General features: G+C 36.2%; 1 protein-coding gene across 2 annotated transcripts in view; it reads left to right on the plus strand.

Annotated features, from left to right (window-relative positions):
• Positions 1 to 21350, plus strand: part of FAF1 (Fas associated factor 1) — a 303693-nt gene that overhangs the window by 116447 nt on the left and 165896 nt on the right. The window lies entirely within an intron of this gene.

The following is a 21350-nucleotide window of genomic DNA, read 5'->3' on the forward strand; positions in this document are numbered from 1 at the left end:
GGTGGTGTTGCAAAGAACAGTGCTGGAATGATGTTCCCTAGAAACAAAGGTAGTCTCTGTTATGCGTCTTGCCCTTCCAATTTTAAAACTGGAAACCCTTGTCTGGCTTCTTAATTCTCTTCTACAGCAAAATATTATTGCCAGCTACCTCACTTCACGTGACATCCAGTGTACAGCCCATTTATAAAAATCTGGCAAGTGTATTCTAACATGTATGAATCCTTCATATTTCCTGGTGGGAACTCTGAAGATGGAAATATTTTATTTCCAATTTAAATATGTTTTTCTTCGGTTTGAGGTTTTTTTCCCATTCAAGTTTCTAAAATTTAATACATTTTCTTATAAATTCCTACCTTAAAGAGCATAATCTAAGATCTGTAATATTACAGGAGCAGTAACCCACACCCTTACGGTAAAGGGGCCTTAATCATTTCCATCATTATTAATACTATTTTTCATGACATCTCTAGTTGGGTCATTTTAAATTCCCTTGTCTGGAACATAACATACAAATGTCATCTCTCTCATCCATTTTCAAAGGGGAAAAAATATGCATTTTTAATATAATTAACACGCTGCTGCAACACAACTTCTTGGGGGGATGAACTTTTGGACTTATAAATAAAACTGCTTAATTTGAAGACGGCTGGTAATTTGATTGTGGATTTGTGCTTTTTTAATTTTAATTTTTTAATAAAATTGCCAACACCTAAAAAGCAGTAAATCACATATATATTAGCTGTTTCTTGTATTGTTTTTGTCTGTCTACACAAAATGTTAACACATTATAATTTCTTCACTGGCTTCTACTGAGCCTGAAGAAGGAGCCAGAGACCTGATATAGTGACTATGAGATATTGGATATTTTTATGTTCACGGAAGTTATTTTGTCTATGGATAATGACAGGATTATTTCTAACTTGTTACAGTATTGTTACATAAAAGCAATTCAATTTAAAAAAGAATATTATAATTCAGGATTCTCATATAAACCACCACAAGTGTCTCTGTCTCACGCTACGCTACTGTACTTAGGTAATGCTCTTTGGTAATGCTTCATATATGCTGCATAAAATTATCCATGCAATTCCTGAGCAAAACCAAATGCATTAAAGTCAAAGTGAAAAATATAACTCTGGACCTTCTTACTTTAAGAAGCCTGCGGAAGAGCGTACAATTGGATCTGAATGGGTGGTCACTTTAAATCTGCACAGAGCCCCATTGCAATCAGTAGAGATTTGTATGCATGGAAAGATCTGCTCACATGGATCGAATTGCAAAATTAGAGGATTGTTTTGGGTGCTAACGCTCGAATTATTAATTATTTTATACTTTTAGCATATAATGAGAATTGTAACAAGCAATTGATGAACTTAGTTGCCTTGTGTAGTAATTATTTATTTTTCTTTTTTGGGGATCAGTGATTTTTTTTTTCTCCAAAGGCTGTTGGAAGATTTATTTTTCACTTTTTTTCCTCATTCACACATTAACAAATTAATAGTTTACTTACTTTTTGGTATATTTTTGTGGTAGCTGAAATGCTTTACGCAAGTTGCGATTGTCTACCACAAGAGGGCAGGAAGGACTATTCAATTATTATCTAAAAATGCCATTCAGTGTTTTCAAATTAGCTTCTTGTATATTAGCAAAAAGGAGTATAATGGCCAAGTTATTGTTTGATTTACAGATAATTGGCATATTGCAGGAAGGAGACTTAATTTCACCCTTTTAAATTAAACAGGGAGATTTAAAAAGACATAAAATATTCATTAATGTTCAGTGATTATAAAGCAGTGGCATATATTTATTTTACCTTTATTACTGTTTCGATGGGAAAATACTGCAAATATTTCAGAAATCGAGTTGGCCATTCTGACAAGTTGAAATGTTTAAGCAGTGTTAATGCAATCTACTCACATCTGATATCCTATGCAGAAAGATTCAAAATGACTACATCAATTATTAAAAGAAATATTTAAAATTCTATAAATGTTCCATTGCTTGCCACAGTTGTATGCAACTGTCTCTCCAGGGCCAGTTGTTTGGCTTGTTAAATATATTTTAATGCTGCAGTGACTTGAAAGCAGTAAATATCTTTTCCAGGCTATTTTTCACATAACATTTTAAAACCATGTCATGAATATTTTTGCAGTGAGTTAGGGTAAATCTGTTGGTTAACTACCAAGCTTTACTAGATACACTCTAGTTTCAGCTCTGTGTTGATTCCTTTTAGAACGTACATTACAAAGCATCTAAAAATTGAAGAAATGGTTATTTCATGGAACATTGCTATTTTATATATATATTTTCCTCCTAGAAACAATTGGGCAGATAAGTTTGCAGTAGAGATGGACTTGAGTCACAAAGTACAGATCTGGATCCATACTCGCTCCCTTACGTACCGTCCAAAATATCTGGGTGTTTGGATTTCAGGGGCTGGTTTGTATCCATTTGTAAATTTGGGGATTTTTCCGCACATCTCCAACCACTTACATTGTAAGATTTAATTAGGAATTAATAGTGCTAAAACTGAATATCAGCTATATTTGATGTGGGATCACCAGGCCATAGGGATGGTTTAAAATAGTTTGAGTTTCAGTTTTAATTCTGTCTTTTTAGATGTGTGAGAGATGTTGTTTGGAAGGGGTGTGTGTGTGTGTGTGTTTATTTAAGTAACCGGGAAGAGAATTATTAACTTGAAAACTTAATGATACCGTTAGCCAAAATTGCAAATTAATCTGTGTCACAGGTTTCAAACATGTGTGTGTTCTTGTAAAATTGCTCCATTAAATGAGTCCTGACCAGATAGTGTATCAAAAAAAAATCTTGATTTTATTTTCATAATCTGATGACATTTTTATGTGGCAATCAACAGTTTTTGTGTCATCTGTTTAGTGGCTCTAAAATCACAATCTTACATTAAAATACTGACTTCTCATTGTACTATATAGTGAAATCTCTAAGAAAAGGAGGTGAGAATTCTCTAAAATCAGAGAATGTTTAAATATTTTTGTTGTTTTTTTTGGTGAATGGTGCTGTGATAACTTTTAGATGTTATCAGCTGTTGGAAGTTAAAGTAGTATGAATTTTGAGACAAGGGGTGACTAAGATAAATGGGTCTATAGTTGAATGCATAGGGATTTTAAGAATGGACTAAGACATAGCTACATTCAACGTGCACTGTGTTTAGCGTCTGTCACCAAGAATCTGATTTCTTCTGTTTTCTTTAAACAGAGGTGTTTAAATTGTGATGATGTTTCTCTAAAATGAAGTTAATCCCTCCATCTGAGATTCTCTATGTATCTCACATTGTGGACATACTACTCAAGGAGAGGCAGGGAGGTTCTTATATCTTTAAAGGAAGAAACTTAAAATTTGCCCTAAAAAACACACTTGTATTCTCATCTGAAGGTGGATCAGCCCACATAGGGTTCATAAATGAAAGCTGCCTCAGTTATGGTGGCAAATTTTGTGGTTTTGAGGGTTGTTTCTTTTTCTGACTGATCATGAAACACACATACACGCTTCACAGTTTTTAAAAAAGATGAATAGTATAGAAAAATGAAAAAAGAACTTTTTAACCAGAAACATTTCCTTTAAAAAGAATAGACTTTCAATAACTTTTGTGTAATGGTTTGTATTTATCTATATTATTGACTCTATTGGGCTTTGATGCCTAATGTGATTCCTGGTGTGCAAGGCTAGAAAAAAACACCTAGGGTACACAAGCTGTGGCCATTAAAGGATGAAGAATATAAAATGTGCAGAAATCTTAAGGCCTTCTGAAAAAAAGATCTGTGTTGGTGTGTTTTTACTGCTGGAAATATCAGATCAGAGTACCAGGCACAACGTATATGAGGCATTGTGATTCCTGGTAGAACATGAGATCTACATATAAAATGCAAAGAGGATAGATTCCTAAATAAAAGCTTCCTTTGCATGCCTGCAGCTGCTCCCTAGTCAGTTCCTTTAGCCAATAAGTTAATCTGAGTGAGGGTAGCTGGTTAGTATCTTACCACCTTTAACAGGTAGTCTGTTCTTTTCTGCCCAAAGACTAGAATGGGTAAGATGGTGTAGGAAAACAATGTTTCCAAGAGCACCAAAAGCATAAGTAGCTATAGTTATTATTAGCCATCTCTGACAGTCCACACTGTCCTCTGGTACATTAACTTCATATTGTCACTCATTCAGGTTCATTGATCTGAGCTTGTACAGATAATTAAAGTGCAGAGGCTCTGGAACATAATATTTAACAGAGTAGCTGAGATATGTTGATTGCAGCTGTCTTCAAATTGATGAGCTTCAATCACATTTATCTTTAGTTTTAATATTTTAAAACATATACGTTGACATTGGTATTTTCTGTGGTGTGTTTGGCTTGTATTGCTAAAAACATAATTGTGTATTGACAGTAAACTACTGCCACTATTTAAAATTCTTTATGCCCCTTTGTTTTTTAACTTTAGTTGTTAATGGATAGATGCCAAAAAACATACACAAATGAAACCATACAATATAGACAGAGACCTCATTAAAGGAATCTATATAACACCAATAAATATAGACGTGGGAGGAATCCTTTCTGTGTGCAGAAAAATAGTTACTCCAACAGAAGGGAATTCTTGCTCATTTTCTTTTTGTGTTTTGATGTTTTACGAAATAATTTTCAAACCAACTGTTTGAGTGAGAACAACTCATAGTAAAGATCAGAAATTAGCATGAGGAACATGAACTAGATACATCAATCATATTGATCATATTAATATTGCTGCTAAATAATTATGGCATAAGTTAGCACAAGGTTGATTCAGACATCAAGATGTCCTAGTACTTGTTTGATGTTACAACTAGTAAAAACTAGTTTACTTTTCATAAAACATTTTACTAGTGTCAAAATTCTTACTTGCTTTGTTTAAATATTTAAGTAAATTATTTTAATGCTAATATACTAGATCATTAACTATTATAATCAACTGTTAATACCCAGTGGGCAATGCACATATATTCTATATTCCTGGGATCGGCCAATAACTTTCTTATTATCCAAGAAATTAAAAAAGGTCTTACTATGATACTGAGTCCAAGTTGAGTATTTTTAATTTCATTTGTTCTATTTATTAAAACTGAGTTTTTGTTTGTGAAAGAAATGAGTTAAATAACAAATTGACTTTAATATACACTGGATAATTTAATATTACAACACATAGTTTTAAAGCATCCTTCACTGTATTATCCTGAGGTTGTGTAATAATGAACAAGCAACATATATCAAGTTAATGTTTTTGACACTTAAAAGCATAATTATACATTGGCAAGAATAAAAAAGATTCTTCTTAAAACTAAAGAGTCATAAATTTCACCCTTAATCAGATTTTTGTTAAGGCAAATCTGACTTGTGTTTTCTAAAGTATTCCTGTGGCCTTATTAACTTTTGAGGAATAATAACATATTTGTTAAATCAAGCTGTGTCAGCTGAATAAATTGGTGTTAATCATTTTGTAAAACGGTCACATGTTACACGTTATATGAGAAAGGAGTCCCTTAGGAAATGACAGTGTAAAAAATATCCACTGTGTACCTGTTTGAAAGTGACAGCTTTATTAGACATTTAAAATTGGTTTTGGAAATAGTTCTGGTTTTAAGTGATTGTAGAGGCAAATCTATACAACCGTTATCCCTTTTCTTTTTTGAGCTGCAGAAACAAAGCTTATAAGATGAAGGGCATTATTTTACTTCTCTACTAATTATGAAACAACATATTGCTGACAGAATATGTTTGATAACCTGTAATTTGTATTTTGGCAGTTTGGAAGTGCATAGCTTTAAAGAAACCATTTTCAGTTATCAGAAACTAATAAACATGGACATTTTTATATGCAAGAAAAGGCAGAGAGTAAATAATTGCACTGGTGACCAATACTGTAATAGTCCTGTTTTACAATATGCACTTGACAGGTTGTAATAGTGCTAATTGAAGAGACTAATTCACACTTGCTTCATTCTATTCAAAGGCAAAATCAGCAGCTTGTTTTGCTTTTGACCAGATGGTCCTGATGAACACCTACTGTGCACTTTAAGTGCTTTACTAGAATTACAAAGGCTGGGGGCTGCGTCCGACTCAAAATGATTTGAGAAGAGAAAAAAACCTCAGTGCTCAATGGATTTGGTGCAACTAAATTAATTCTAGTGGACCCATTACACATTGAGCCCCCTTTTCAAAGTGCTGAGCCTCCTCGTTTGTTCTGTAGCAATGAGAAAGTGAAAGGCAGATTACTGCAAACAGAAATAAAAAAAAGTGCTAAAAAAGTGCTATGAAAGGGAGAAAAGAGGCCTTGAAGCCTTTTCATATCATTTGGGTTTTTCAAGTGCGTTATTTTTGGGGAGGGTGGATGTATGAAAAGCCAATTGGAGTTTTTTTTGTTTTAAAGTGCGCTATTTAACTACTATGAATATAAAAGCAAGAGCAACAGTTGACTGAGTTTACTGTGGTAAAGCTTTGTGTGTAAGGATGAATCAAATTCATTATAGTCAATCCTTTGTATTTTAATATGAATGTAGGGTTAGTTTCACAAGACTGTGTCTGTTTAGGATAATTATAATTTAATATTTTCCTTTCATAAAGTTATCACTGTAGATGTCTAAAATTTTAATCAAAGCAGTTTTTTTTTTACATAGGCTTTGAAGTACCCTGAGAGTTTAAAACTCCAAAGAAAGCTATTTAATTTCCAAAGAAAAGAGACAGGCTTGTTCCAATAGCATTGAGGCACAGATTATTATAACTAATTAGAAGTCACACATCTGTTAGCTTTTGGTTTGTGAACACTTGTAGTTTTTGTGTGTGTGTGTATGTGTATATATTTATATAGCCCATAAATGGGGACTGGAGTTCAGGGACACTCTCAAAAGAATGAAATATCAATTTATGAGAAATCATATCCTGCAAATGCTCTATCATGTGAGTTGTCCTTACGCTCACAAGTAATCATATTGAAGTGAATGGGTTTACTCATGTAATTTAAGACAACTCATGATGCTAAAAGCTTTTTGGATCAGGCCCTAATTTAGCAAACTGAGTGGTTTTAAACCACTCAAATTAAAAAGTAATTCAGTATTGTAATTTTGTTTTATGGGTATTTGCTATAGCTTACTTTCAAAGAGTTAATGTATTTTTGGGCAAGGCTACTGGCATAATGCTAGCTATTGAAAAGATGTTAGCATGAAATGACAAGAAAATGTAAGCAGCCACAATTCAGAGCATATGAAGCACCTACAGTTCCAGCTCTTGTCATTCAGAATAGCAAAATAATGTTACGTACAATACTGTAAAAATATATATATTACATCAACATGAATCATAAACCAAAAAGCTAAGTGCTGGCACTGTTTTCGCAAGGATTTTTTAAAATTGTGATTTATTTATTTTTAGCTTGTATTTCAGTGTGTACTGCAGTATAAAATATAACGTTTCCCTGTTCTGCATGTATGTTGGTTAAAAAAATAATATAATTCCTATGATTTTATAATTTAGAAATATGTAAAAAAATGAAAAAATGAATTGCAATATTGTTTCATACAGTCAGTTTTATTTATTCAAATTATTCTAGGCATAAAGCAACATTTTTCCATCAAACAACCCAGTTACACTTTTAAATAGTGAGGTGCTAATGCTAGAAAAGTTAGGCGCTGGAAAAGTTTTTTGTTTTTGTTTTTAAACTTTAGTAACAAAGAAAAGAATGAACAATTTGAGAGTATTGTTTTTGTTAGAAAATACTTTAAAATATTCTGTCTGTGTAAAGCTAGTTAGTCACTTTATACATAATAAAAATAGCATAAAAGAAAAATCTGCAGCTAATATAGAACAGACCTGGGATGATGACACTGCAAATTACTTACTGAGTTAGGAGTTTGATGGCTTACTTCTGTTCGTTGAGTTACAGAAGATTTTTCAATAATGAAGGGCAGTTTGTTTATATCCATGTTAAAAACATTAATCCATTGACATCATAGAAACATGCTAAAGAACTTAAAACAATATACTGTTTTTGGAGGTTCCAGCATGTGAGGTGGCACTTACTTAATTTATTTGTAATCCATATTTCTAGAGGCATGATATATTACTGAAGCAGCCTATGTCTGAATAAACTATTATAATGTACTACATTATAACATTAGCTGATCATTATGCAAAATGTTTATTCAGTTATCCTGAATTAATACCTAATAAATACCATGAAAATGCTGTTAAAAATTATACTTTTGCCAGTGCATTATATTCAGTGCGAAAATGCTTACTACCTCTATAAATAAAGCCACTTGTTATGATTTTTATCTTTGAAAAGTGCTGTACTCCTATTTTTTGTAAAGTGGTACATACAATATTAACATAAAAATTATTCCTTTGTTAATACATCAAGAATCCTGGGCATAAATTAAAGAACCCTGCACTCATACATGGTGTAAAATAGTCTCATAATCACCCTCAATAAATCCCTGTTACTGTTTTTTTAAAAAGCACTATAAAAGCTCACAGCAAACATTTGCAATAAGTGGCAAAATTTATGCCTTGCTTTGTGGTAGTTGCGTGACCAGACAGAGGGGTACAGGATTGTTTTAAGGTTTTTACAGCTGCAAGGAAAAAGCATCTGTTCCTAGAAAAGCCTGCATTGTTTAATTTTGACACTGACTTTTCCATGCTGCTTGTACCAGGCTCTGGATTAGGTGCCACCAAGATGAAATTTGTTTTAAGTTGCTCCCAAATGCAGCTGTCCCCCTACATGGCCTTGTAGCTTAAGCAAAGTAGACATAGCCAAAACAAGTATCTTTGTACAGGGTCATCTTAGTAGACTAGAAAAGCTCAGGACAGGAATGTTGATATTATTGTATCTTGTGAATAGCCAGAGCATTAGTTTTTAGGCTTATTTAGAAGAATTATTAGAATACTCTTACTATGACAGTGATATGATTAAAAGTCTAATACTTGTCTAAGACATTGTTTTGACTGAGTGAAGACGTGATTTTTAATCGTTACATCTTTGCTTATAAAATTCATTATGCAACTAAAGTAAACTTAACAGCTAGATAGTTCCTATGCTCCTAAATTATATAAAATAGGGCTGTCAATTGCAGTTAACTTAATTTGTTTTGAGTTAATCACTTACCTCGATTAAAAAATTAATAGTGATTAATTGCAGTTTTAATTCCACTGTTAAACAAGAATAGAATACCAATTTAAATGTATTATAAATATTTTGGATGTTTTTCTACATTTTCAAATATATTGATTTCAATTACAACACAGAAAACAAAGTGTATAGTACTCACTTTATATTATCTTTGGTTACAAAGATTTGCACTGTAAAAGATAAACAAAAGAAATATTTTTCAATTCACCTCATACAAGTACCGTAGTGCAATCTCTTAATCACGAAAGTGCAATTTACAAATGTAGAATTATTTTTTGTTACATAACTGCACTCAAAAATAAAACAATGTAAAACTTTAGAGCCTACAAGTCCACTCAGTCCGACTTCTTGTTCAGCCAATCACTAAGACAAACAAATTTGTTTACATTTACGGGAGATAAAGCTTCCCTCTTCTTATTTACAATGTCAGCTGAATGTGAAACCAGGCTTTGGCATGGTACTGTTGTAGCCAGCATTGCAAGGTATTGACATGCCAGATATGCTAACCATTTGTATGACCCTTTATGCTTCAACCACCATTCCAGAGGACATACTTCTATGCTGATGACACTTGTTAAAAAAAAATCAGTTAATTAAATTTGTGACTGAATTCCTTGTGGGAGAATTGTACGTCTCCGGCTCTGTGGTTTTACCTGCATTCTGCCATATATTTCATGTTATGGCAATCTTGTATGCCGACCCAGCACATGTTGTTCGTTTTCAGAACACTTTCACTGCAGATTTGACACAACACAAAGAAAGTACCAATGTGAGATTTCTAAAGATAGCTACAGCTCTCCCACCCAAGGTTTAAGAATCTCAAGTGCTTTCCAAAATTTGAGAGGGATGAGCTGTGGAATATGCTGTCAGAAGTCTTAAAAAAGCAATTTTCTGATGCAGAAACTAGAGAACCCGAACCACCAAAAAAGAAAATCACCTGAGTCAGATGCCACTAACAGAAGTTTGATGAAAATGAATGAGTGTCAGTCCACACTGCTTTGGATCATTATCGAGCAGAAGCTGTCATCAGCATGAAAGCATGTCCTCTGGAATGGTGGTCGAAGCACAAAGGGTCATACAAATGGTTAGCATATCTGGCATGTCAGTACCTTGCAATGCTGGCAACAACAGTGCCATGTGAATGCCTGGTCTCATGTTCAGGTGTAAATACAAAGGACACAGAATTATCTCCCATAAATGTAAATAAACTTGTTTTTGTTAGCGATTGGCTGAACAAGAAGTAGGACTGAATGGACTTGTGGACTCTAAAGTTTTATATTGTTTTATTTTTGAGTGCAGTTATGTAGAATTTTTTTTTTACATTTGTAAATTGCACTTCCGTGATTAAGAAATTGCACTACAGTACTTGTATGAGGTGAATTGAAAATACTATTTCTTCTGTTTTATCTTTTTTATAGTACAAATCTTTGTAATAAAAAATAATGTAAAGTGGGCACAGCACACTTGGTATTCTGTGTTGTAACTAAAATCAATATATTTGAAAATGTAGAAAAATTCAAAAATATTTAAATGGCATTCTACTTTTTTAACGGTGTGATTAAAACAGCAGTTAATCGTATTTTATTTAATCTTGTGATTAATCATGATTAATTTTTTTAATAATTTGACAGCCCTAATATAACGTATATGTACTTAAGGTAAAATTGAACGATTTGCAAAAAGTCTTGAATATTGACCTATTTAAATAGAACGATTATCTATCTTCAAAGTTTCAAGTGAATTAAAAATGAAAGAACACTTCATTTTCTGTTTTCCAGGGTTGTGTGTATTTCTACCCAGCTGGTCTAAAATGGTTGATATAAAGCCAAATCTGTGACTGCCTGTTTACAAAGTCTGTAATTTGCTAATGAATTACAATGATAATCTTTCATCATACATGGAAGATTTAGCCAAACAATTTGCTAACCATAAATTTTGATCACTATTTTTTGGATTTGGACCAAACCTTACATCAACTCTACAAATATTGGGGAAATAATTCAAGATGCAGATATTTCTGAGATACTTGGAATGCCAAAAGATGTGTAGGGATGATAGTGGATAGCAGGTTCAATATGAGCTGGCAATGTAGTATAGCATGTAAATAAATACACCAAACAACCTTCCTCTTCCCCCTCCCAGTTTTCAACTGCAGAGGCATCACATCATGGAGAGCCATCACCTAGTATGTTGTGTTCACTTCTGTGCACCTACTACAATATAGGAAAGAAGAATAAATGGAGAATTGCTAGATAGTCATGGCAGAGGATAGTCCAAAAAGATTTACTCTGATTGGGCTGTACCAGAAGGAATGCAAGCAGTACTGCAGACACAAACAATCCTTTTGAAGTCCTCAGTCCACCAAGTTCTCCAGAAGAGACTGTAGCTCTTCACAGGAACCAGTCAATGTGGAGAAAAGTTCTCTGATTACCCATCTGTCATGGTGGCTAAACAATTGGCATGGCTCATTCTGGGAGAGTGCCAGAGGAGAATCCTCACAGCATAGTTGGGCTTCTGTGATAAACTAATTTTCACTCCATGCATCTGAAGAAGTGGGTTTTTTACCCACGAAAGCTTATGCCCAAATAATTCTGTTAGTCTTTAAGGTGCCACCAGACTCCTCATTGTTTTTGTGGATACAGACTAACACGGCTACCCCTCTGATACTCTGATAAACTAACATTCAAGTGGGAACCCACATGAGCCTACATGCAGGTATAGTCCTACCCTGAGGGGAACAGATTACCAAGGCGCTCTCCCAATTTCTCAGACCAGTTTGTAGCAGAAACTGCCCTTCGGAAAAGGTGCCTCTTTGGGAACTCCAGTGAAAAGCAATCACTATAGCTGCCAGTCTAAGGCCATGTCTACATTACAGACCTTACAGCGGCACCGATGCAGCTGTAAGATCTCCCGTATGGCTGCTCTCTGCGGACAGGAGATAGCTCTTCTGTCAATATAATTAAACCACTCCCAATGAGCAGCAGTAGCTATGTTGGCGGGAGATAGTCTCCCGACGACCTAGAGCTGTCCACACCAGCATTTCTGTCGGTGTAACTTATGTCATTAAAAGGGGTATTTTTTTTTCCATAGCCCTGAGCGGCATGAGTTATACCACTAAAAGTGCTAGTGTAGACATAGCTTTAGTATTTGGCTCACATTTCAACAACTGTTGGCTCAAGGAACCAAAAGAGAGAGAGAGAGAACAAGCTACAGATCAAACTTCTCAAACGCCAGGGTCTGTGGATGTAGCCCTTTTTAAAATCAAATCTAGGATCACTCAGTCCTGATTCATGCTAACAACTTGGTAGTCATCTATGTGTATCATCTTCTTTCCCTTGGATCAAATTTGTCTCTTGTTTTCTAAGATTCTTTCCCCTTCTTTCTCTTTTCCCTTCCTTTTGGGGTCTTTTTATTTTTTCTCCTCTCTTTCTTATTTTCTCTTTCAGCCTTTCCGTTGGTGTTCTCACTCGTTCCTCCCCTATTCCCTCTTTTTATCCTCTGATTTATTCATTTTCTTCTGCAAAGAAAGATTTTATCATTCACCAAAGATGTCTTTTACACAGTTCTTTGCTGCTTTTCAAAATAGAAAAGATCAAGAAGAGTTGCTATCCTTTTGTTGTTGTTGTTGTTGTTGTTTTTTTAAAGTTTCTGTTTTTGTGAAATTATAATATTAGGAAGATTAATGTAAATTAGCACCATATTAAAATGTAGTGGTTGTGTTCTATGGTTATTACTACTACTTTCTGCAAAGTTGGAGGGCTGTTGAACTGTAACTCTGAACTCATCAATGAATGTCCAGCTGCAGATATTATTTAACCGTCAGTTTTGCATATTAGCTTTTTAAACAAAAGATCAAATTCTGAATAAAATATTATGCCCAATAGCTGCACAATTTTTTTTTCTCTGTACACTTAATTGTTGCTTCTGGAATTAATACTTAATAATTTAAGTAAAATGTCTTAAGTTTTAGGAAACAAACTGTTCACATATCTGATACCCTTTTATCCTTTTATTAGTTGTAATCATTTTTTCTTTTTCTTTTTTTTGTTTTTACACACTTAATTGTCATAAACAGGAAATAACTCCCTATGCTCTAAAGTGGGAGCCTCTACTGTGAATCCTAAAAACAGTGGCTTTATTAGCAACTACAGGGGGAAGAGCCACATAATGGCTATGTACATGTACAATGTGCAATGCTATAATTTGTCAAATAAGTATTGATGCAATATGGCAGGGCAAACTATTTCAGTATGTGCTTAGACAGTAGGTATTTCTCTCCAAATATTTGCATTTGGAATGGGTGTGTAGCACAAATACATGAGAAGTATATAATAGTGAATAATATTTTGTGTTTGAAATTTACATATGATTTGCTCTATATTTTATTTCTGAATGTTATCTATGTTTTATTCATCTTGAATTAATTATATTCTAAATGCATTGATTTTAAAAAGGTTTTTATTATATTTCTTTATTAATCTCTGATATGCAGGTCTCTGCTTGAAACACAATGTTCTGAGTCAGTGATTTGGTACTTTTGTTTGAGGCTTCCATCTTCTTCTTCACAATCTCCTACTTCTTTTTTGTTTCTTCTTTTTTTGCCTGGTTATTATGGTTGTAAGGAAAATTTTCAGAATGAGTGTAACCATTAAATGAACTGACTCTAGGCCTTGTGCATACAAGAAAATTGCACTGATTTAACTAAAGATGTAATTTTAAGATAATTATGTTTAAGTTTAAATTGGTGCAAACCCTCACGTCAACATTATTATTATTTAAGGGCAGGTTGCCTCATTTTAGCTTAAGTCAGTTAGGAATTAGTTTAACTTAAAACTAAAAAAAAAAAGGCTTTGTCCTCAATAGGTGGTGGCGGTAGGGTGACCAGATGTCCCGATAAAATCGGGACTGTCCAGATATTTAATTGTTTGTCCCACGTCCCAATAGTTTGCTTTGGCGGCACTCCGCCTCTCCCCCCCCCCCCCTTTCTTTTTTTTTGTGCTTGGGGTGGCAAAAAACCGAGAGCCGGCCCTGGTTGGGGGGTGAGCATGTGGCTGCCCCCCCATGTGTCCCGATATTTTGTTCTTGTCATCTGGTCACCCTAGGCGGCGGGGGGAAGGAGGCATTTTTTTTAGCATGTGATAGCTAACACCTAGTAACAAACTCATGGTTAAATCCTAACGTTGATAAGGCAGTTTGTGGTTTTCACATGTGTTTAATTGGTTGAGGTAAACCCTCTGTTGCCCCTGGTGTTTACCTTGATCAGCTGAACATGTGTGTAAGCTACAAACTGCCTTGTCCATGGCAGGATTTTGCCATGTATTAGCTAACAGAGGGTTACAAACTACAACAAGAGCCCAACACTTTGTTTTCTTAGTGTAGTTGCACCCTCCAAGAGAGTGGGCACAGGATTTTAAAACCTGTTTAAGTAAATGGTTTAAAAACAAATTTAAACTAGTTTGTTTCTTGTGCAGACAGCCTGAAACAATAACTCTGCAGTGTGTGAAGTACCCCATTCATCTCAATAGGATTTAACAACAGAAACTTGTTAGATCATCATGATTGCACATCAGAATTAATTATTTCAGTGTTGCTCAAAATATATAAGAAATGAGAGGAACAAAGATTTTATGATCTGCACAATCTTAGGTGATTAACGTTTTATTTTGATGCCATAAGTAAGTGTTACTTGTGAGAGGACCATTTTTTCTCAGTCTGACCCATGGCAGTGAAAGACTGGATGGGGTGAGTAATGCTCAAGTGAGCATCTAAGCCCTCCCTCACCTCCTCTCTGCTGTCCCCTCCAGCCCCTTGAGAGCTGAACCTATAGAGCCTAGTTGGGCATCCGAGCCCACCCCTCATGTCACCAAACTGACCAGCCCAGAAAGAGGCTGGTCTGCTATGGTAATGGGTGTGGGGTCCTACAGCTTCCTGCTACAAGTGTCTGCAGACTCGGGCAGACATAGCTGCATTGGTTGCACATCCGTCACATTTTCAATTTTATCTTCCTAATCCTGAGAGCTAGAAACAGAATATTTTAAAAATAAAAGCTCAGATTTTTGATGTCATAAGATATCTCTGGGACACAGATTTCCTTCATTTCCTGTTAGGCCTCCATTTGTCATGACTTCTGTGCAGGTTGGTTGTAACAGTGGTAAGGGCTTCCTTCTTCCACCTTCAGTTAGCTAGGAGAATGCACCCATTCTTCTCAAATGAAGGCCTTGCCACTCTGACCTGTACTTTTACCATCTTCAGATCAGACAACTGCAGGTCAGGCTATCTTGAGACGAAAATGAAATCTTTAAATTGAGACTGGATGTCTTCTTTTTTTTTTTTTTTTTTAAATCCATTCTGCTTTGTTCAACCAGAAGTTTTGGGTTTGATGCAGGAATTACTCGGTGAAATTGTAGGGCCTGTATTATACAGCAGGTCAGACAAGTTGACCATGATGGTTCCACCTGGCCTTAACATCTATGAATCTGAGAGAGAAGGAGGCAAATAAAAGAAAAAGAGAAGAGGGGGGAAAGGAAAAGGTAGCAATAGAGGAAGGAGAAAATCCAGTGGGCAGATCACTGCATGGCAGAGTGATGTTCCTTTTGTACAATATTAGTGCTATTCTTTAATTTGTGTATGTGAGTTATAACTATCCCAAGGCAGGGGTGCAATAGGTACATCTAAAATGGATGGATAAGCCATTTGAGAGCTGTTTGGCCAAATGAATTTATCTTTGCAGCCCTGTTCATATTGAATTGGCATTCACATCACAAACCTTCACCATGCTGGGCACTAGCTGACAACTAATGGGGGTGAGAGTCATTGGTGGATGGGGAAGGATCAGTTCCCCATCTGTAAAAATGATAGAACTTCCCTGCCTCACAGGGGTCTTATAAGGATAAATGCATCCAAGACTGAGGTGCTCGGATTCTATTTTGTAATAGGGCCCATGTAAGTACCCTATTGGTTGGTAGGTCTGGAAGAGCAGAGATGCTGCAGAGAACTACTGGGATGGACTGAAAGAGCTATTTGGGGACAAAAGGGCAAAACTTAGCTTAGTGCCTATCTACTCTATGCCTAGATTAAGTGTAGACAAGCCCTTAGACACTTAAAATACTACAGCTCACAGCTGCACCATTGCAGTGCTTCAGAGTAGACACTATGTATGCCAGCGAGAAGGGTTCTCCCATTGGCGTGGGTAATCCACCTCCCTGAGAGGTGATAGCTAGGTTGACAGTTGACAGAAAATTCTTCTGTCGACGTAGCATTGTCCACCCAGGGATTTTAGGGCATCTTAACAACGCTGCTCAGGGGTATGGATTTTTCACACCCCTGAGTAATGTAGTTAAGCTGACCTAATTTTCTACTGTAGAATAGGCCTTATTTTCAGGGGACTATGTTCACTGCGTGGATGGGATCCTACTTCTAATGATTTAAAAGTCTATAAAAAGGGGACAGAAGATCCCTAGAAGCAAAAGGCTGCTGCTTTTTGCTTCAGGTACGACTGAAATCAGCCATATAGAGCGCGGAACAAAGGAAGAGGTTTCTGCTGTTGCTGCTGCCGGAGCTGTTCAAACGACGTGGTGAAGTTGGAAGCAAGCAACCATCTTGAGTGACCTTTGGCAAGCTAGGCAGGCAAGCAGCCTGTAGCCTGCACTGAGGGTCTATAGCCAGCAGAGGGAGCCCAAGTACAGCCAAATGAAGAATTCTGCATTTTGCAGTGTAAGCACACAGCCAGTAGAGGGTGATAGAGTGCAAAAAGTGCAGTAAGAAATAAGAACAGTTTTCCTGTGGCAGGAGATGTCCAGGAGGCATGACTTTCAACAGGAGAGTAGTGAAATGGCATCTCTGGAGGACAGTGGTGGTGAGTTCAATGACATCTGCGAATCATGGGGGGTTCAAAAGTTTTCAGCAGTTTGTTCATCTGGAATGGTGTTGCAGGTTACAAAGAATTTCAATCTTGCTGACAGTGATGGGTCCGAAGGCAGGTCATGACAGTTCATATATTTTCTCCAGTTTTGCCCGGAACCGTCAGATACATCACAATTACTGAAGCAATGAAGGAACATTTTTCTCCTGCCCCATCAATGATAGCAGAACTATTTTGGTTTCATCAGCAACAATAAGGGAAGTGGAGAGCTGGTAACACAGTTGTATTGCTTTAAGGAAGTTGTCAAAGCATTGTCAGTTTGGACAAACATTTGGACAAACATGCCTTGTGTGACCAGTTAATCTCTGGATTATGCAATGACCAAGTCTGGAAGAAGTTACTGACTGTATTAGTGCTTACATTCAGAAAGGCTGTTGAAGAGCTATTGCAATGGAAACCACAGAGAAAGATTCTCTGGAATTTAGTGTGAACCAAAAAGTTCATGAATCGGCGAGACAGAAGACCAAGGAAGTGTAAGTAATTTCTATGTGGCTGTTTAGAAACTATGAACAGTGAAAAGGTTTGTTGGGCATGGCAGGTTATTTGCAAAAAGTGCCAGATGAAAGGATGCATGGTCATGACCTGCTGCACAGTCCAACAACCAGCAACACAGAGTAACTGTCCATCCAAGAAGACATCTATGAAGACTTAACCTAAGAAAGGGCAGAAGTCAGGAATTTGTAATGTGGAAAAAGACTACTTTTAGTGACGCTAAGACCTAGCACTACATGTGTTATCAGAAGCTGGAGTCAGAAATAGCATCTGGATCACACCCTTGATTGAGGGAGTTCCTACAAGAATGAAACTTGTTAGTGGAGGTGTTCATCTCACTGATTTTTATATCTACCTATCACCAGATTTTCTCACAAGTTCCTCAGGAAGAAAACTCCATGGTTTTAAAAACTTATACTGGGGAAAAATTGGTCCAAAAAGGAATACTCCAGGTGAAAGTTCAACTAGATAGACAATCAGTTGTTTTACCCTTGTATGTGATTGAAGGAAAGCGTCCACCATTATGTGGCAGATCTTGGCTTGAGAAGTTCAAAGTGAATTGGATTAAGATCAAGAAGATCAGTATTTTTTGAAGATTTCAAGGTGCTTTCATGAACAGAGAATCCAGAGTTTTTGTAAAAGAGCCTGGACAGATGAGTAATGTGTCTGTGAAGCTCACTCTTTAGTCTGGCAGCCTACCAAAATATTGCAAGCTCAGAGTTTGGCCTTATGCTCTGGAGCCTCTGGCAGACGCTGATTTGGACTATATAATGAACATTGGAGTCTTGTCACTGGTTTCACACAGTGAGTGTGTTACATCCATCCTACCAGTGATCAAGAAGCATTGTTCTGTCTGCATTTGTGGAGACTTCAAGGTGACACAGAATCCAGTTTTATGTGCAGACCATTAGCCACTACTTCATACTAAAGATTTGTTTGCTAATCTTAGTGGTGGACTAAATAAATCTCGGATTTGCTCCATGCATACCTCCAAGTGAAGATTTAATCTAGCATCTCAAATCAACACACAAAAAGGCGTATATTGTTATATTTTGTTATAGTATCCCATCGGCACCTGCCTTGTTACAGAAAGCCTTGGATGAAATTCTGAAAGGACTGAATGTTGATATTTAGATGACATCCTTGTTACATGAAAGGATCAAGAAGATTATCTTTGAAATTTGGATGCTGTCTTCCAACATTTGGAAGACGCTGGACTGAGATACATAGAAGCAAACGTGAGTTTTTCAAACCTTCATTTCAATATCTTGGATGTGTAATAAATGCTATGAGCTTAAGGAAATTGCCAGAGAAAGAGAAGGCAGTTCTTCAGGTGGGACCACTAGAAAACATGTCACATTTACATTCATTCTTAGGAGTGCTTAATTACTATGGTAAATTTCCACCTAATCTGGTGACCATATTGACATCTTTAGCTGAACTGTTACAAGCAAAGAAAAAAATGGAAATAAACTAAAGAGTGTGTGCGCGCATTTAAGGAAGCAAATAAACTTGACATCAGCTGAAGTTCTTATGCATTTTGATGCTGTGCTACCACTTGCAGTTGGCTTGTGATGCTTCATCATACGCAGTGGGTGCAGTTTTTTCACGCTATTTTTCCTAATGGCAAGGAGAAACCAATTGTCTTTGCTTCACAAGCATTTACTACTCCTCAGAAGAACTATGCACAGATCAAGCAAGAAGCTCTCAACATTTTCTTTGGAATTTGGAAGTTGTATACATATTTATATGGTAGGCATTTCACCTTGCTGATGGATCATCACCTGTTATTTTCCCAATTTACATAGTTTGTGTCATGTTGACATGAATTATCTGTGAATCAGGGTTGCAACGCAGTGGGTGCAGTTTTTTCACACTATTTTTCCTAATGGCAAGGAGAAACCAATTGTCTTTGCTTCACAAGCATTTACTACTCCTCAGAAGAACTATGCACAGATCAAGCAAGAAGCTCTCAACATTTTCTTTGGAATTTGTATACATATTTATATGGTAGGCATTTCACCTTGCTGATGGATCATCACCTGTTATTTTCCCAATTTACATAGTTTGTGTCATGTTGACATGAATTATCTGTGAATCAGGGTTGCATCTGATGGGGAGTGCCAGCGATTGTTCTGAAATCACTTCAATCTCAGGTTTTGGAAGCTCTTCATGAAGGTCATTTTTGGCATTGTATGGATGAAGGCCACATCCTGGAGTCATGTCTGGTGGCCAGGGATCGACAAAGACATTGAGAAGGTGAAGCACTGTAGTATGTGTTAGCAAATTCAGCATGATCCTCGCCCCACTCATTTACACCCTGGGTTGTGGCTTCAGACTCCTTGGACACATATTCTCATGGATTTTTGGTTATAGTCGATGCCCATTCAAAATGGCCAGAAGTTTTCAGAATGACAGCGTCTACAGCTGCTAAGACCACTGGACATCCTTTGTACCTTGTTTACCCTGTTTGGTTTACCATTACAGTTGGCGAGTGACAATGGACCTCAATTCTTTTTGAAGAATTTCAGAGGTTCCTACTGTCAACTGGAATTCAGCACATATGGTCTGCTCCATACCATCCTCCTGCAAATGGACTTGTGGATTGGTTTGTACAAACACTTAAGTATGCCTTAAAAACTAACATCTATTTTGAATGATCAGCAGACATTAGACAATTTATTGTTTGTCTACCGGAACACACCAGATGCTACTATCCAGGAGTCACCTGTAACTCTTTTCTTGACGCGATCTTATCATACCTGTGGGAACTGCTATGTCCTGATATTGCCTAACCTATAGCCAAATCCTAAACTATGCAAATTGATCAAAAATGGAGACTTTGTCATTGTTGTTTTCATGTTGGAGACTTAGTGTGGACTTGTAACTATGGTTGTGGAGTGAAATGGGTACTTGGAGAACTTTTAAAATGCACAGGACCTGTTTTGTTCGTGGTAAAACTATCCAACAATATTTTACGGAAATGAGATATGAACCAGTTGCAGCCTTAACAAGTACCAGAATCCAGGGATGATCCAGTAGGACTTTCTGTTCCTCCAGTCTAATCTTCTTCTGTTACAACTCCGAATTTTGACAACATGGTGGAAGAATCTTTGGGACCAGATCCAGTTGGTTCCGTACCAGTTTGGGTTGATCCCCTATCACAGACTGTTCCTGTTGTTCAGGATGCTGCCGCACCACCACCACCATGTTACTTCACGAGTGCAAAAACCAGTTGTGACATGAACTTATAAATTGTTTAGTTACTGAGTTACTATTCCAGGGCAGAATTATCCCTTGAGCTTCGAGAGTCTGCTGTAATCCACCCAGAACTTTTAGTTAGGTTATATAGTGGTTTTACATTAGCCATGTTAATGATAATGTGTATATGTACAGGTATATTTGGAAAAAAATTTAAATTAGGGTGAGTCTGTTTCTTCTGTTGTATTCATATATTTCCCATTAGTATTAATAGATGTAACACATGTTCTTTTTATTATTATAGGTGACACTGAAAAAAGGGAGTCATGCCTTATTGATTCAGCTTTAGTTTGGTCTCATCTAGTTGGTTACTGTTCACAGTTTTCTTTCTTCAGTGCAATAGTTATCTTAGTACATGCAGTAGGTAACTCTGCAGGTCTTTAAGCAATAGAATGCAAGATTTATAGATGCTGGAGGGCAAAAGAATTAATTGGGTTAGAAAGAAATAATATTGACACTGCAATTTCACATTATCTTATGTAAATGATAACTTT

This window comes from Lepidochelys kempii, chromosome 8, assembly GCF_965140265.1.
Source record: "Lepidochelys kempii isolate rLepKem1 chromosome 8, rLepKem1.hap2, whole genome shotgun sequence".
NCBI classification, from domain to species: domain Eukaryota; kingdom Metazoa; phylum Chordata; order Testudines; family Cheloniidae; genus Lepidochelys; species Lepidochelys kempii.